Source organism: Hyla sarda, chromosome 3, assembly GCF_029499605.1.
Source record: "Hyla sarda isolate aHylSar1 chromosome 3, aHylSar1.hap1, whole genome shotgun sequence".
NCBI lineage: Eukaryota > Metazoa > Chordata > Amphibia > Anura > Hylidae > Hyla > Hyla sarda.
This window is the reverse complement of record NC_079191.1, coordinates 182,299,368-182,319,113: the sequence shown is the minus strand read 5'-3', so window position 1 is coordinate 182,319,113 and position 19,746 is coordinate 182,299,368. Positions and strand designations below refer to the sequence as shown.

Sequence of the window (19,746 nt, the reverse complement as noted above, 5' to 3'; positions counted from 1 at the left end):
TAACTGAGACATGGAAGGAGGTGGGTCCTGCTTAAGAACCAGAAGCTTTCAGATATACATTTACTTCTTCAGTCCTATATACATTTTTTAATATTGTACCTAAAGGGATTTTCCAACCAAAATAAGTAATACAATATTGCTGTAAGTCCTCACAGAGTCTGACCTCTGGGTACCCAATGATTTCCTAGAACAAATTAATTCTCTATCTGGATTTTCTCTGCTAGCTACATTCCCAAGCGGGACCTGAGCCGAGGACTGCAACTCAGCACTATTAATGCAAAAATGCATCTTGACTCCTACCAGTTAGATTTTTTTCTAAATGCAATTCACTGTACTAAACATACAAAGGAAACTTTATTTGCACTTCTATACATGGAATATATATATATTAAAAAATTATCTTGTTGTAACATCCACTAGACTACAATGTCGAAAAGACCTGAATACCAAATACGTGAGCTCCTAGGTTGAATGAAACTGAAGGAAATTGGTATTTTCAAAGCACTGGGGATGACGTCATCACTTTCTGCTCTACAGAAAATAAAGCTCTGGATTTCAGAAGATGTTCAAGCAATATGTTAAACAGAAATAAAAAGAAATAGTATAAAATGTACAGTATGCCTTCAAACACTTCTAAAAAAAATAGTTCATTAAAGAAAAGAAGCAAAAGGTCAAATAAAATCATAAAGGAGTTTAAGCACCATAAATACTATAAAATAAAATGCAGTCTTTTAGATATATAAAAATAGATCTGGTCTAAAAATAAAAATGTTGTATAACGAGGAACTAGAGTATGTTGATCCATAATTTTTAAAAATATAGTTGAGATGACCTACAATAAGTGAGGACCATTCAAAAGCGTACTCCACTGTCCCAATTTTCAGAAAACGTTCTTGGGTGCCGGACCGTGATGTCGTAGCCATGCCCTTCGTGATGTCATGCCACGTCCCTCAATGCAAGTCTATGGGAAGGGGCGTGGTAACCGACATTCACAACCCCACACCCAGCGTTGGGAACAAAATGTTCAGAACACTGGGCCAGTGGAGTGGTGGTTATCTGCTTTGGAAAATCCCTCTTGCTAGAATGTTTCCTCAAAAAATAAAATAAAAATAAAAACGGTTATATGGCGTCACACTACATAGACCCCTTAGCTATAATTTATAGGAAACCTGGAAGGAAACTTAAATCCACATAGAGTGCCATCACAGGAAACATGTAGCATTACATGTTTCCTATTGAAACCAGGGGGCTGTCCATGTAATATATGGATGTGCCAGGTCCTTCAAAGTAAGAGTTCCACCTACCCAGGGAAATTACTGTTAGGCTATGTTCCCACTGCTGTTGTGCTCTGTCCCGTTCTGCGTCAATTTGTCTGTTTTTGTTGTGCAGAGCGCCCCCAAAGCAGGTCGGCGCACAATTGACTTCACCGGGTTACTATAGATCCTATTGACATAAATGGGGTCCATTGAAGATCCAAGAGTTTACCGGACAAAAAAAAAATATTTATGCATGCACTACGGAGCCCGACGGCAATGTAAAAAAGGGCCCAACTGGTAACTGCTCATATGAACATACAGCATGTGCAAAGAACCTAGAGTGTAAAAATAATGGGGGCAATTTATCAAAACCTGTCCAGAGGAAAAGTTTCTGAGTTGTTCATAGCACCAGAGAGCCTTTTCAAAAATGAAAGAAGCAATCTGATTGGTTGCTATGGGCAACTCAGCCACTTTTCCTCTGGACAGGTTTTGATAATTCTCCCCCATTATGTTCCCCCCAACTTACCCTAGATTGTGCTGGTGGTTTGCATTGCGAGCAGTGCTAACATTAACTGACCCAGTATATTACAGGAGCTCAGATGGTGGTTTAACCTGTTAGACGCAGGGCGGACCTGTAACCTCTGAGTCTGCTCTCCTTCTATAACGCGGGGCCACAGCCTCTAACAACGGCCAGGACCCATGGCTAATAGCATGCGGCACTGATCGCTGTGCCGCGCGCTATTAACCCTTTAGACGCAGCGTTCAAAGTTGATCGCCGCATCTAAAGTGAAAGTAAACTACTCCCGGCTAGCTCAGTGGGCTGTTTGGGACCGCAGCGGCTGAATTGCGACATTCCAAACAGTAGGAAGACACAAGGAGGATCCCTACCTTCCTCCTGTGTGTCCGAATGACTGCTCCTTGCCTGAGATCCCATGGAATCCTATGGGATAACAATGATCAATGTAAAATATCAGCATGTGCAGTGTTATAGCCACCTGTGGGGGCTATAACTTGGCAAAAAAAAGTTTAAAAAAAGTTAATAAAGATCATTTAACCCCTTCCCTAATAAAAGTTTGAATCACCCCCCTTTTCCCATAAAAAAAATAAAAACTGTGTAAATAAAAATAAACATATCTGGTATCACTGCGTGTGGAAATGTCTGAACTATAAAAATATATAATGAATTAAACCGCACAATCAATGGCGTACGCGCAAAAAAATTCCAAAATCCAAAATTGCATATTTTTGGTCACTTTTTATATAATGAAAAAATTAATAAAAAGTGATCAAAAAGTCTGATCAATACAAAAATGGTACAGCTAAAAACTTCAGATCACAGCGCAAAAAAATGTCCCTCATACCGCCCCATCGAGAAAAAAAAAACTGCCACTTTTTATATTTATTTTACTTCAGTATTTTTTTTTCGTTATATAATGTGTGAACCTAGCCTTAGATTGTAGCATTAAATAAAGCAACAAACACAATGCTGTCTGACATGAAGAGTTCCCAGTGATTGGACGTATTTCATATATTTACTACATAGGCAGTAATATATTATTGGCATAATACACATTGCTTGTTTAATCACTATTGTAAATCCCTCCAGCCACCAGGGTATTTGTAAACTTGTCAATTAATGATCGGATCTCTGTTCAAGTGCAAAGGTGACACTGTGTTTATTTACAGAGAAATCATTGATTATTACATTGTGCTTATTATAAAAGGGAACGGAGATTTATACATGCATGCCTATAAGAAAATGTGTTCTTTCAATCAATCTACCAGCAGTTCTACTTGTTTCAGGTTCATAAAGCAGTCCAAGCTACAACAATATAACTAGAACTGACTTAGCCAACAAACAGTCTTTTATGTGGGGAAAGTGATCACATGAAGCCATTTATTATCTCACAGTTTTTGGCTCCTTTTTAAATCATACGGATATTAGAAGTCACCCAAACGGACCTGTTCAAAAATGAACATACCCCTGAATGTATGGCCTTGGTAAAGACATACAAAGTGACACAAACACCGTAACAATTAAAGGTTCATTTCCCTCACCTGTGGCTTTTTAAACTGCAATTAGGGTCTGTGTATAAATAGTCAATGAGTTTGTTAGCTCTCAGTTGGATGCATTCAGCAGGCTAGATACGGAGCCAATAGGGCAGAAAAGAACTGTCAAACAATCTGCATAACAAGGTAATGGAACTTCATAAACATGGAAAAGGAGATTAGTAGATACCCAGAGCCTTGAAAATACCAGTCACTACTTTGGGGATCTCCTGATACAAAGCTAAGGTCAGGTAGACTAAGAAAGATTTCAGCCACAACTGCTAGAAGAATTGTTCAGAATACAAAGAAAACCCCACAGGCTTATGGCGGCAGTACTTTTAGGCTAGGTTCAGACTACTGAATTTGAAATTGCAGGCAGAAATTCCGCTTGCTAAAATGTATAGTGTAGTGAATTGATTTCCGTTCACAAATTCACACTTCGGAATTTGTGAAGCGGAATTTGTGAATGGAAAATCCGCTTGGAAATTTCCGCCTGAAGAAAGAGGTTGCTCTTTCTTCAGGCGGAAATCCACGCGGAACACATTGCAGTCTATTGAAGACTGCAATGTTCGCGCGGCCCTAGCGCCGACTGATTCAGTCAGCGCTGGCCGCACTCAGAATCTCCGGCCGGAAATTTTCTGCCCGGAGATTCCGTAGTCTGAACCTAGCCTTATGGTGGGTGAGTTGACACTTTAATAGACCCATTGCATGGGTTCTTAGTAGTAGTTAGAGCACAGTATAGCAGAGGCCACTGTAGATACTAGTGAGGGTGACAGTACCCCTAGGTCTCTTGGGGAACCCTACAACATTGTACTGAAGGTACCCTTGCAATGTTTTAGTAATATCATCATTTATACCCATCTCCATAACTTTATTCTACGAATTTCTTATCTAACACTTTAGTCTGTCCCGGATGTTTGGTTTTAGGACCAATTTTTTGTTCCTTACTTGCCGATCCTTGTACAATATATTATAATTTCAAGATTTGGATTTTTTTTTATTGTGAAATAATCTATAATAATAATAATAATATTCTCAGTGGATTTACCAATTTTCTAAATATTGTAAAGTAAACTTTGCAATTTTTTATGAAAATTACCCATTTTGTGAATATGAATTAAAATGACCTACATTGTTATGTGAATGGAATAGAGCAATGTTCTTCCTATTGAAGTATGTTTTCTTCCAGGAACAGATAGGGTTCTGAGACTGTTACACTTGACCTTTTAAAAGTAAACATTTTGTCTTGGTTGTCATCCTTTCTCTTCTGCTCTGTGCTATCTGTCAAGATAAGTGTTGAATTGTAATATGTTATATTTGGAGTATACTGGTATTTTCCTTTGAAATGTGTTTTATGAAGTGCTTTTATCTGACCTTATGTTCATGTTTTCACTAACATTCTGAAGTCTATCACTTTTCATATTCTTAATATAGGAGATACTATTGAATCGGACTTTTATGTGATGTATTTTACATGTATATTCAACTTTTGTCAAACATAATTTTAAAAGTGTATCTGGGCCTGGGGCTTCAGTGATCGTGACCTTATGCCACACCCCCTCCTCCCTCTATGGGAGGGGGCCTGACAATTGTGTATTAGCCATCACACCCCCATCCATAGACATGAATAAAGGGGGCGTGGTGTAACATCATAATCACATAAGCCCCAGGCTTTTGTGACCGTAATGCCGTAGCGCTGGCCTGGAGATCGCGGAGGGTCCCAGCGTCCAGACCCCCCACGATCAGACATGTTATCAACTATCCTTTGGATAGAGGATAACATGTCTGTGGGCAGAGTACCTGTTTAATACTGTGTATTGCCCCCAATAGCATCAATGACAGTGTGGAGTCATTTGTAATAATTCAATACGAGACCCGAAATTCTTGTAGGTGATATAGATTCCCATTCGTCTTGACAAGATGCCTCTGGGTTATGCAGAGTCTTTTGTTGTCTTGCACTAATCACATTGTTGAGATCTCCCCAGACTGGCTCAGTGATATTAACCCCTTAAGGATCAAGCGTTTTTCTGTTTTTGCACTTTCGTTTTTACTCCTTTCCTTTTAAAAATCATAACCCTTCCAATTTTGCACCTAAAAAATCCATATGATGGCTTATTTTTTGCACCACCAATTCTACTTTGTAATGACATTATTCATTTTACCCAAAAATCTACGGTGAAACGGGGAAAAAAAAATCATTGTGCGACAAAATTGAAGAAAAAACGCCATTTGTAAATTTTGGGGGCTTCCGTTTCTACGCAGTACATTTTTTGGTAAAAATTACACTTTATTTTCATTCCTTAGGTCCATACTATTAAAATGGTACACTACTTATATAGGTTTAATTTTGTTGTACTTTTGGAAAAAATCATAATTACATGCATGAAAATTAATACATTTAAAATTGTCCTCTTCTGACCCCTATAACTTTATTTTCCGCCATGATCTGAAGTTTTAATCGGTACCATTTTTGTTTTGATCTGACTTTTTGATCGCTTTTTATTCATTTTTTGATGGTATAAAAAGTGACCAAAAATACGCTATTTTGGAGTTTGGAATTTTTTTGCACGTATGCCATTGACTGTGCGGTTTAATTAACAATATATTTTTATAGTTAGAAAATTTACACGTGTTGATATCACATATGTTTATTTTAATTATGTTTATATATTTTTTTTATGGAATTTAGGAAAAGGGGGATGATTTAAACTTTTAATATGGAAGGGGTTTATGTGTGTGTTTTTAAGCTTTTTTTTTTTCTTACACTTTTAGTCCACTTAGGGGACTTTTAGAAGGAATCATTTGATGCCTCATCCAGATCAATGTGGTTCCACAAAACCACGTTGATCTGTGTGCTCTGCGCTTGATTGACAAAGCCTGGTCCTGCCAGGCTTTATCATTGCCAGAGCCGCAGCAGCAGCAGGACAAGAGGTAAGCCTTCCGGCTTCCTCAGCAGTGGATTGCCTCCCAGCGATTGCACTTGAGGGGGCGGGGGCGATCCCCCCCACTGGACCACCATGGAAGGGATAAAGGCACCTTTTAGATGCCGCTGTCAGCATTAACAGCGGCGATCTAAAGGTTTAATAGCCGCCCGCGGCGATCGCCTCATGTCTGCTATTAATGCCGTCCCCAAGCTACAGGAATCAGGGGTCGGGAGCCCGCGCCACACCTCGTTAACGGCACATGGAGAGTATACACGTTCATGGTCGTTAAGGGGTTAAGGTCAGAAGACTTTGATGGTCGCTCCAGACCAGTGTTTAGGGCCATTGTCTTGTGGGAAAGTTAAAAAGCTTTTGTGCGGAAGATTGCAAGTTGTCTGCTCATATTTCTGATATCATGCTGCCTAACATGTTGCCATCAATTTTCACAATTCAGAGCTAAACCCCCGTCCCCCCCAAAAAAAAAAAAATCATCAGTGAGCCACCACCATGCTTCACAGTAAGGATGGTATTATTCCAGAGCAGCCCATATTCCTCCTGAAGATACCTGTCAGCTTGACTTTCTTAAGAGAGAAATGACTCCCTTGTTCGTATTACCTTGAAGCACTATGTTTTTCAGGGACCCTTGTATTTAGAAGTGTATACTATGCTTTTTAAAGTAGATGGAGTAAAAGGTATTTTAAGAATAGAGAAATACTAATTTAAGATTAAAGAATGAACATCTCCAGAACTTAAAATATCAGTAAATGTAAAAATTGGATTAATCAATTAATCAAGTAATTAAATAGAACCTGTCACATTTAGGCCATGTTCACACTTTCAGGTTTAAATTGCAATTCATGAAACCAAAGCCATGAGAGGATTTAAAAAATAAAAATAAATGTCTAATCTGTTCCTAGCTTTGTATTCAACAGTTGCAATTAAAACCCTATATGTGTAAACACACCCTTAGTATGCTGTCCAACCTGCAGGCCCCATATTATAGAGCAGGATGAGCAGCAATTGAGACTGATACAGTATGTACTTTAGTAGTAAAAGTTATAGGATAACTTTTGATAATTTATTAATGTAAATCTTTGCTTGTTCTGGGCTGTTTAGTCAAGTAAGTGATCCATCTCCATCACAGATGAAAGCAGGTTCACAATGAGCACATGTGACAGACGAAGATGCCGTGGAGAACGTTCTGCTGCCTGCAACATCCTCCAGCATGACCGATTTGGGAGTGGCTCAGTAATGGTGTGGGGTGGCATTTCTTTCAAATTTTTCAAGAAAATGAAGTATTTCTCACAGAAAAGGATTGCAGTAACACATGTTTTGCTATACACATGTTTATTCCCTTTGTGTGTATTGGAACTAAACCAAAAAAGGAGGAAAAAAAGCAAATTGGACATAATGTCACACCAAACTCCAAAAATGGGCTGGACAAAATGATTGCAAAATTGTGGAAAAATAAGATTGTTTCAAGCATGTGATGCTCCTTTGAACTCACCTGGGGCAAGTAACAGGTGGGGGCAATATAAAAATCACACCTGAAAGCAGATAAAAAGGAGAGGAGTTCACTTATTATTTGCATTGTGTGTCTGTGTTTGCTACATTAAGCATGGACAACAGAAAGGAGAATATAACTGTGAGGACTTGAGAACCAAAATTGTGGAAAAATATCAACAATCTCAAGGTTACAAGTCCATCTCCAGAGATCTAGATTTGCCTTTGTCCACAGTGCGCAACATTATCAAGAAGTTTGCAACCCATGGCACTGTAGCTAATCTCCCTTGGTGTGGACAGAAGAGAAAAATTGATGAAATGTGTCAACGCAGGATAGTCCGGATGGTGGATAAGCAGCCCCAAACAAGTTCCAAATATATTCAAGCTGTCCTGCAGGCTGAGGGAGCATCATTGTCAGCGCGAACTATCCGTCGATATTTAAATGAAATGAAATGCTATGGCAGAAGACCCAGGAGGACCCCACTGCTGACACAGAGACATATAAATGAACTTGAGTAAGCCAAAATTCTTCTGGGAAAACATCTTGTGGACAGATGAGACCAAGATAGAGCTTTTTTGGTAAAGCCCATCATTCTACTGTTTTTCAAAACGGAATGAGGCCTGCAAAGAAAAGAACACAGAACCTACAGTGAAATATGGTGGAGGCTCAGTGATTTTTTGGGGTTGTTTTGCTGGCTCTGGCACTGGGTGCCTTGAATGTGTGCAAAATCGATATGGCTTCAAGATTGACGCCGACTCCTCGAGGCGCAGGATACAATCAAAGAGATAAAGTAAAAAAAAATTCCCGTATCAGTACTCTATACATACATATGTCATGACGAGCGCTCCAGTCTCTGCCTCTGGACCGGAGCGCTCGCCTCCTGCTGCAGCCATGCGCACCCCGGTTCTTCACCCTGATCCTCACCCCAGACACATTTCATATGGGAGAGGGCACACCATTGAGCTGATCCACAGATGGACACATAGTATAACACAGAAGAGCAGATTTTCATTCTCATTTAAAAGAAGGTAGGTCCTGTTGGAGGTATCTCTAGCTCAGTAGGAGGTTCAGCCTTATAGCTGTAGGGTAACAACAGTTATTGACTGCACACATTCCAATCCTGCTTAAAGATATTATTTTTCATTTGGAATTTTCAGTTCAAAATGGCTCTCTCTTGTTTCCTCTGGGAAGTAAAAAGAGAATCTACAGATGCGCTGTATTTTTAAAGAGCACAAGCAAATCTCAATCACATCTATTTCTTACTTTCTATAAAAGAAAGGAAACACCAAAGCACAGGACACAGAATATGATGGCATATTGCAAGTTTTTCAGACAGCTTGCATGAGAAGAAAATCAAGATGTTTTCACCTAGTGTCATCGCCATGTCTTCATGCAAGTCAAAAGCGTTTATTTGCAGCACTACCTTCTCACAACCTCTTTGTTCTAGGGCAAAAATGTTTGATATTTTTTGCTCATGTGTACTCATGGGCAGTAATGCCTTAACTCAATTTCCAATTTTAATTGGTTATAGTCCAAAAGATTTGAGCCAACATGGTCTCTTATGGCTTCCATATGCAAAACAGCTGAGAAAAATTGCTATCACACATTTAATGAGTGTCAGGGAAAATTAAATCTCCCTGTCTATTGTCATAGTAACATTAATTACATTATGAAATATATCTATGGTAGTGGAAAATAATCATAAAAAATATGAAAGTATTGCAAATAAAATATAAACCTTATGATAAATAGGCCCTTAGCTAACAAATACATAAAAACATTGTTACATGATTTATGTAGCTACTATTATTTTTACAAGCACACACACAGAAGCTCAGGACCGTAAAGACAGAACAGGTGCATAGTTGCATTTCTTTTTGGAATCATCTGGTAAGATATTTGCAAAATATCCACAGACCACAGTGCTCTCTACTGACACCCCTGTCCATGTCAGGAACTGTCCAGAGCAGGAGAAAATCCCCATAGGAAACCTATCCTGCTCTGGACAGTTCCTGACATGGACAGAGGTGTCAGCAGGAGAGCACTGTGGTCAGACTGAAAAGAAAAAAAAAAAAAAAAAAGAACTTCCGTTGTAGCATACAGCAGCTGATAAGTAAATCAGTAGGTAATGGTGGAGAAGATTACCTTTGGCATCAGGCACTCGGAATCCCCAAGGAATCAGCAGAAAGCCCAGAAGTATAACTAATAATACACTTTATTCTGTGTACCAATGAAGTGTTTCAGGGATAAAACCCTAAAACACATGATTGGTACACATATTTATAGTTATACTTTGAGCTTTCTGTAGATTTCTTGGGGGTCCTGAGCACCTGATGGGAAAGGTCATTTGTACCACCATTACCTACTGCTACTATTGGGCAACCAGCGGTTGTTTCTCTGACCTTTTGGCATGAGTGGATTAAGCGATATATGGGTGATTTATGAACTTTCTGTCCACTCAAGATAAGTGGCTAGTCTATAGAGCCTGCATACAGGTAATCCCTGCAAAGAAAACCAAAATTAATAATTGTGGCCCAATTTTTTCAGTATGTTGTAAGGCCACATTCATATCTGTATCACAGGTTCCAAAAGAAGCCAACATCATAGATTCCAGCAAAAATCCAAGTCAAAATAGTGCTGCATGTATCAATATTTTCTCTGCTAAATTGATGAACACCATGCTAAATACCCAACGGCCGCCATCAAAGTCTTTCATACAGTGGATCCAGCATGGCATCATTTCTGCTCCTATGATGGCACAAAACAATGGAAATGCCAGATGCAGAAGTGAACATGACAGAGACAATATACAGAGCGGAGCACTGCCTTAAATATTGACATTAACACTTATACCTAATAATATACCATACTTTACTTCCTGTGCCTAGTGTTGTGCCAGGTATCATCAGCCTAAATATCCTGCTGTGATATCTGTATAACTAGTCAACGTTCACCCAGCATTAGTCTATGGTTAAAGCTGAGATGGCAGGATTACAAAGCAGAAAATGAGAAATTATGGCCCATCAGTTTTACGTTGTGCGTCAGTGATTTACAAATCTTCTTTGCTACTTTGATGGAGCTTTCTCTAACTTCCTCTCATCAACCTCTGTTAATGACTTTTAAAACCATATCTCGAAATTAGTTTTCAGGTTGATGGATTGACCAATAACTAAAAATCATTGGACTGTAATTTATTGCCTTTTGATCTAGTGAGAATTAAGATTACTTGTATTTTTTTTTTCCGGTGGCCATTTGCAATTTATGGTTTATTTTTGGTAAATGCCGTCTGCAATGTCTTTCATAATGAGCTGCAGTAACATTTCAATAATTCAGATTTCTCTAGACTGGAAGCCTGCTGGATTGTCCTAAAGATTGGATGATGGTTGATTGACAGACCATAAATTCTATATGCTACCCTTTTTTGGTGCTGCAGCTGATTTTCAGCAACGGAAAATCGGCCGCAGACCCCACTTTAATGATTTTCCATAAAGGAGATTCTGCTGCCAAAAATCTACTGTGGACAGTGTTTCAGTACTTATCAGCTTACAACAGAGAAAGTTGTGTAGTTCGTTCCAGACAGTGCTCTCTGCTGACACCTCCGTCCATGTAAGGAACTGTCCAGAGTAGAATCAAATCCCCATAGCAAACCTCTCCTGCTCTGGACAGTTCCTAGGAACATGTAGGAGTTAGGGACCTTGACATGGTTATCAGACTTCAGTAAATCCATTAACCATTGATAACGTTTTCAGTACAGTCACTCTCACAAATCAGCATTATTTGGAGGTTAATATATGAGGGGATATCAGAATGAGCCAACACACTATATATTACTGCAGCTAATATCGGGCAGTTTGGAAGATACCTTCATGTCAATTGTAAGGAAACAAAATGATCATTAGGGTACAGTCCCACGTAGTGCTTACGCAGCATATTACACACTGCACAAAATCTGCTGTGCAGAGGAAAATACGCTGTGTATTCTCCAATCAGCATACACTCAGGGCTATCCGGTGGCAGCCCTGTGTGTTCAGGGAGGTTCTGGGGCTCCTGAACACACGGGAAGCCCTGTGTGTATGCTGATTGAAGAATATGCAGCATATTTTCTGCAGCACAGCAGATTTTGAGCAGGACCGTACCCTTAGACTGTGCATTTATGGAGAAAAAATGCCACATAGTCCAGTTCTACATTGGTAAAAAGTTTTGCAGCATGGTACTATGCAAATCTGTATTCCCGTCACATACAGACTGCAGTACAGCCTTGAGCTATCCATGCATTTCAAGTTTACTGCAATTTACTGTATATTGTTATCAGCTATCCATTGTGCTGAAGTCTACATGTGATTTGAGGGAGAATTATATTTGCAACTAAGCAATCTGCTGAACAATTTTCCTGACAATTTTACTTTGTTAGGAAAAATAAACAGCGTATATTCTTAGAGGTTTCACAAAATATTCAGCTATATAACATATTTACCAACATTATTTAATATAATAACGCTATGTTAATAAGGTACATAATTAATCTGGGCCATGATTTGCACGACTCAAAGACGGGCGAGTTAGGGCTCTCCAGATGTTCAGTCATCTGCCCACGGTTAATGAAACTTCAGGGAAGGACAGTGCTAGTGAAGGCTTTAACATGGGAATAATCAATGAGAATGTGCTAAGAGAGGAATATTTTGTGTGTCCGACTTGGGAAATTCGTTCTTTACATTAGTAGAATACATTTCTGACACATTTATCATTATATTTCATAATTATGTATTTATCATAATAAACTCTACAGTACTATAGATATGATCTATGTAATGACTAAAGTAATTCTTCCCTGAGGGGCCAATAATTTCCCTGATCTAATGTTCATTCACAAGCTAGAGATATGTTCATATGTGTAACTGAACATATCTCTAGAACACCAAAAACAATATAGCTAATGGTACAATAATGCAATAGTGCTCAAAAAGTTAAAAAAAATCAGATGAAATGTATTGTATCACTTGTAAATGATGCTCAACTTAAATGTTGTGCTAAGAGTACAACACCTTGGTCTGCAAACACTAGGGATGAGCGAATGGAATCTGACGAATCCGAATTCATTACAAATTTCAGGGAAAATTCGATTCACACGATTGCAAATATCGGCGCAATTCGATCGCCTGAATCGCTTCATTAAACTCCATTTAGTGCGGTCCAGGCTCCAGGGCATCTAAAATGGTGGATTCACATGTGAGGACGTGGGGCAAGACATCCTTGGATGGCGGGAACAAGGGTAGGTGGGATGACCCTGAATCACATGCAGGATGCAGCCTATCAGCAGCCAGCCACCCCTGTGTTTTACTTTGGTAGTAGCTTTTTCTGCTCCATGTTTGAGCTGGAGTAAATTTAGTCAATTTTTAACCTTGTTGCGAATTTTTTTTGCGCAGTTGCGACTGTCACAGTTAATGAATACCAGACTACCCGTAGTCCATTTTAAAATTATTACTACGTAGTTAAGTTTTGGAAAACTTGCTTTTCTCGCTTTCCAGTCAAAATGTTGCATGAAAAATCACATAGTCACAGGCGCGACATTTTTAGTAAAAAAACTAAATCGCTTGATAAATGTCTGTCATTGTGGCCAGTCACTTCAGCCTTTCATTGCAGAGAGAAAGATAGGGACAGAGAGCACTGTGTGTTGGCCAGAAAAGCTTTCTTCCAGCAGTGATTCACCTCCTAGTGATGTCAGCATTCTGTTGCACAGAGGGACAGAGAGAAGTGTGTGTTGCACAAAAAAGCATTCTTACAGCAGCGATTCCCCTCCCAGTCACTGTCTACAGCATTCTATTACAGAGAGGTATAGAGAGCAGTGTGTTGCACAGTGTGTTGCACAGAACAGCAGAGATTCAGCTCAAGCAAAAATCCTGCCTAGAAGCACTAATAGGGAAGGGAGTAAGACTGAGAGAGAAATTTTGGGTGTAGTACACAGCGACTGTGTGCTGCATCACTGGCGTGTACTGCTGGTGTTGTACACAAATACTTTTTTAAGCGTACCGGAGCACAAACCACAAATGTACATCTAAGTGGTCTACTATTTTTTTTCTGTTAAAGGGGTAGTCCAGTGGTGAAAAACTTATCCCCTATCCTAAGGATAGGGGATAAGTTTGAGATTGCGGGGGGTCCGACCGCTGGGGCCCCCTGCGATCTCTCTGTACGGGGGCCAGGCTCTCCGCCGAGATAGCGGGTGTCGACCCCCGCACGAGGCGGCGGCCGACACGCCCCCTCAATACATCTCTATGGCAGAGCCGGAGATTGCCGAAGGCAGCGCTTCGGCTCTGCCATAGAGTTGTATTGAGGGGGCGTGTCGGCCGCCGCCTCGTGCGGAGGTCGACACGCCCCCTTCCCGCCGGCTGTCGGGGCTCCATACAAGAGATCTCGGGGGGCCCCAGCGGTCGGACCCCCCGCGATCTGCAACTTATCCCCTATCCTTAGGATAGGGGATAAGTTGCTCACCACTGAATCACCACTGGACTACTCCTTTAAAGTCTCAAGGGCCTAGATACTGTGAGAGGCCAGACAAAAGTACTCACCGGCTGGTGTTGTACACAAATACTTTTTTAAGTGTACTGGAGTGCACTGTCCTCCCCTCATAAGTGCATACCACATACGTACATCTAAGCGGTGTACAATTTTGTTCCTGTTAAAGTCTTAAAGGGTACCTTTCATCAAAAAAAACTTTTGATATATTATAGATTAATGTATGCAGAATAACTTTTCAATAGTATGTTATTAAAAAATATGCTTCTTTCTTTTTAATTTTCCACTTTGAAAAAATGACCACTAGGGGTCTCCCTACCAGTCCTTTTTTATAAATTTCAGTCTCATGCAGGAGTCCTAAATCTCAGACTGCATCCGGGACACAGACAAGCTCACCACTGCTCCCTGGCAGTGAGCAGGTGAGTTTATCTGTGTTCCAGCTGCAGTCTGAGATTTAGGACTCCTGCATGAGTCTGAAATTGTGGAAAATTAAAAAGAAAGAAGCATATTTTTTAATAACATGCTATTGGAAAGTTATTCTGCAACATTAATCTATAATATATCAAAAGTTTTTTTGATGAAAGGTACCCTTTAAGGGCCTAGTTACCGTGAAAGACCAGCAAAAAGTACACACCTGCTGCGGTTCTAGACAAATACTGTTTGAAGCGTAGTGAAGCGTATTGTACTCCCCTCATATCTGCACTATGTCAGGCAGTGAAGTGCCAGGACATGCACAGAGGAGTGGCAGAGGCCTAAATTGTGGCAGCAGGAGTCACAGCGAGAGGCCTGAGCTCCTGGCATCAGCTAGCGGTCGTGTGTCAACCAGCAACCCATCTGCTGTCATTGACTGGTTAACTCGGTCATCCACTTGATCACAAAAGACATCTGATACCCCCAGTCAACAGTCGGTGGGTTCTTCAGACACAACCCTCAGTTGGCATGATCAGGGAGCAGTCCCTGTCCTATGCTGTTCCCACCCCATGGAAGTATCCTATGCTGTGGGTTCAGCTTCACTTTTAGTCAGGACGATCTACTAGAGGACAGTCAGCAGCCCAGCCAAGAAGTGTAGGAGACATCCCCCGCTTCATTCGCTAGGGGGGCAAGTAGTGATGAGGAAAGTGGCATGGTAGGTGGTGTTGGGAGTATTCAGGCTCCTGAAGCAAACAAGCAAACACTGTTGAGGAACCTGAGGAGGACATCAGTGACGTGCTGACACAATAAATCTTCAATTTTAAATTTGAAACTATATCTTTTAATCTTTGGAATTGTGAGGCCCCATGGTCTGCTTAAGCTGCTGCCACCTCCAGGTTGTGTCATTGTGCCACCATATGGTCTCCATATGCTGTTGGCACCTTATATTAAACTTAAAAAATGTTCATGTATCTAAAATCTTCAATTTACATTTTACAAAATATCTTTAATCTTTTCTATTGTGAGGCCTTATGGTCTCGTCAGGCTGCTGCCACCTCTAGGCTCTGTCATTGTGCCGCCATGTGACTCCTTGTTAGATTGTTATTTTGTGGTCAAAACTGGGACATTAAACTTGGAAATCTAATATAAATCTTAAATTTAAAAAAATCGATGTAATCTTTTCAAGGCTGAGGCCCTATGGTCGTCAACATTATATATTACCTGTGGAATTACCACAAGAATCCAATGAAACAGGTTGGAGCAATAACAAGGAACCAAAACTGATAAAATAAAACATTCACACTTTCACAGTAAGGGGGGCGCTGAGAGGCAGGGGCTGGAACAGCTGGTATATTGCTTGGCGGAGGACTGCCAGCTCGATGTTTAACAGAATGTAAATACATTCAAATTAAATTAAATAACAATTACATAAAAGATCTCTTTATTCTCTTCAATTTTGATGCCATATGGTCTCCCTGCTGCCACATCCAGATGCTCTGCGCCAGTAATTCTAATAGCAATGCCTGTAATTTGCATGTCATACTGAATAACAGTATTATTACACTAACACAGCACACTCCCTATGCGTGTTGGGACAAGGCAAAGTGTTCTACACCCCTATTGAGGTTATATGGTCTCATGCTTCCGCCACCTCCAGGCTGTGTCATTCAGGCACTATATGCTGCTGCCAACTCCAGGCTGTGTCATTCAGCCGCTATATGTTCTCCTCATGCTGCCACAACCTCCACGCTGTGTCATCAAGCCACTATGTGGTCTCTTCATGCTGCCGCCAACTCCAGGCTGTGTAATTCAGCCACTATATGGTCTCCCCACACTGATGCCACCTCCAGGCTCTGTCATTGTGCCGCTCTGCAACAGTGATTCTAATAGGGACGCCTCTGATCTGCATGTCATACTGAATAACAGTATTATTTCACTAACCCAGCGCACACCCTATGCGTGATACAGCAAGGCAAAGTGTTCTACACCCCTATTGCGGCTCTCTGTAGGCCAGAATAGCCTTTTTTTTATAGTGAATCACCGCAAATAAATTCAGACCAAACAAATTTTTTTAGGAAAATTCGGTGAATCGGCCGATTCAAATCTTTCTAAAATTCGCTCATCTCTAGCCACAACATAGGATACTATTTCTCTTATAATGAGGAGTGAAAGAAGAAAGGAGTGATAAGGTCATTTGTGGGGTGAGAATAAAATATTGCATCCCTTTATTAAGAAAAAATAACATATATAAAAACATATATAGTATCTAACATAAATAAGTTTACTTCTCACATTATTGTAAATATTTTAATCTATCTTTTCATGTGACAACACTGAAGAATTGCCACTCTGCTAGAATGTAAAGTAGTGAGTGCACAGCCTGTATAACAGTATTTAATGTTGTGTCCTCTCAAAATATTTCAACACACAACCATTAATGTTTAACCCCTTAAGGACCGGAGGTTTTTCCGTTTTTGCATTTTCGTTTTTTGCTCCTTGCCTTTAAAAAATCATAACTCTTTCAAATTTACACCTAAAAATCCATATGATGGCTTATTTTTTGCGCCACCAATTCTACTTTGTAATGACGTCAGTCATTTTGCCCAAAAATCTATGGTGAAGCGGGAAAAAAAATCATTGTGCGACAAAATTGAAAAAAAAACGCTGTTTTGTAACTTTTGGGGGCTTCCGTTTCTACGTAGTACATTTTTCGGTAAAAATGACACCTGATATGTATTCTGTAGGTCCATACGATTAAAATGATACCCTACTTATATAGGTTTGATTTTGTCGGACTTCTGGAAAAAATCATAACTACATGCAGGAAAATTAATACGTTTAAAATTGTCATCTTCTGACCCCTATAACTTTTTTATTTTTCCGTGTATGGGGCGGTATGAGGGCTCATTTTTTGCGCCGTGATCTGAAGTTTTTAACGGTACCATTTTTGCATTGATAGGACTTATTGATCACTTTTTATTCATTTTTAAATGATATAAAAAGTGACCAAAAATGCACTATTTTGGACTTTGGAATTTTTTTGCGCGCACGCCATTGACCGAGCGGTTTAATTAATGATATATTTTTATAATTCGGACATTTCCGCACGCGGTGATACCACATATGTTTATTTTAATTTTTATTTACACTGTGTTTTTTTTTTTATTGGAAAAGGGGGGTGATTCAAACTTTTAATAGGGGAGGAGTTAAATGATCTTTATTCACTTTTTTTTTTCACTTTTTTTGTGCAGTGTTATAGGTCCCATAGGGACCTATAACACTGCACACACTGATCTTCTATGTTGATCACTGGTTTCTCATAAGAAACCAGTGATCAACGATTCTGCCGGATGACTGCTCATGCCTGGATCTCAGGCACTGAGCAGTCATTCGGCGATCGGACAGCGAGGAGGCAGGTAGGGGCCCTCCCGCTGTCCTGTCAGCTGTTCGGGATGCCGCGATTAGCCGCGGCTATCCCGAACAGCCCGACTGAGCTAGCCGGGAATTTTTACTTTCACTTTTAGCCGCGTGGCTCAGCTTTGAGCGCGCGGCTAAAGGGTTAATAGCGCGCGGCGCCGCGATCGGCGCTGCGCGCTATTAGAGGCGGGTCCCGGCTTCACTATGACGCCGGGCCCGCCATGATATGACGCGGGGTTACTGTGTAACCCCGCGTTATATCAGAAGAGCAGGACCAAGGACGTACCGGTACGTCCTTGGTCCTTAAGGGGTTAAACCTTGGAAACAAAAGTGAGTACACCCATAAATGGACATGTCCAGTTGGGCCAACAGTGTCAATATTTTGTGTGGCCACCATTATTTTCCAGCACTGCCTTAAGCCTCTTTGGCATGGAGTTTACCAGAGCTTTACAGGATGTCACTGGAGTCCTCTTCCACACCTCTATGATGACATCACAAAGCTGGTTGATATTAGTGACCATGTGCTCCCCCATCTTCCATTTGAGGATTCCCCCACAGATGCTCAATAGGGTTTAGGTTTGGAGGCATGCTTGATCGGTCCATCACTTTTACCCTCAGCTTCTTTAGTAAGGCAGTGGTCAACTTGAAGGTGTGTTTAGAGTCATTATGTTGGAATACTGCCCTGCAACCCAGTCTCCAAAGACATCCTCTGGATATAACGCTGAGCACGTGCAATCAACTTATTTAGTCGTCCACAGCGAGGCCTGTTCTCGGTGAAACCGGTCACGTAAAACCGCTTTATAGTCTTACCCACCATGCTGCAGATCAGTTTCAGCCTGGGCATCTTTATGTAGAGCTTCAATTCTTTTCTTCAGATCCTCAGAGAATTGAACATCTATTCACCAGTATTAGAAAGTAAGAGAGCGATAACATCAAACTTAAAGGGGTATTCCAGGCTAAACCTTTTTTTATATATATCAACTGGCTCCGGAAAGTTAAACAGATTCATAAATTACTTCTATTAAAAAATCGTAATCCTTCCAATAGTTATTAGCTTCTGAAGTTTTCTGTCTAACTGCTCAATGATGATGTCACTTCCCGGGAGCTGTGCATGATGGGAGAATATCCCCATAGGAACTGCACAGCTCCCGGGACGTGAGTCATCAGAGAGCAGTTAGACAGAAAACAACAACTCAACTTCAGAAGCTAATAACTATTGGAAGGATTAAGATTTTTTAATAGAAGTCATTTACAAATCTGTTTAACTTTCCGGAGCCAGTTGATATATAAAAAAAAGTTTTGGCCTGGAATACCCCTTCAAGACACCTGCTCCCTATCCCCACCTTAGACCTTGTAACACTAACACTGGAGATGAGCAAAGTTACAGTGATTCGATTTGTCACGAACTTCTCGGCTCGGCAGTTGCTGACTTTATCCTGCATAAATTAGTTCAGCTTTCAGGTGCTCCGGTGGGCTGAAAAAGGTGGGTAGTCCTAGGAGAGAGTCTCCAGCCCACCGGAGCACCTGAAAGCTGAGCTAATTCAAGCAGGCTAAAGTCAGCAACTGCCGAGCTGAGAAGTTTGTGACGAATCGAATCACTGTAACTTCGCTCATCTCTAACTAACATGTAACATGACACTGGGAAGGGAAATGCCTGATTGGGCACAATTTGGACATT

General features: G+C 40.5%; 1 protein-coding gene across 7 annotated transcripts in view; it reads right to left on the bottom strand.

The window, feature by feature from the left end:
* Positions 1-19,746, bottom strand: part of DLGAP2 (DLG associated protein 2) — a 1,068,027-nt gene that overhangs the window by 526,309 nt on the left and 521,972 nt on the right. The gene's annotated exons all lie outside the window — the stretch shown is intronic.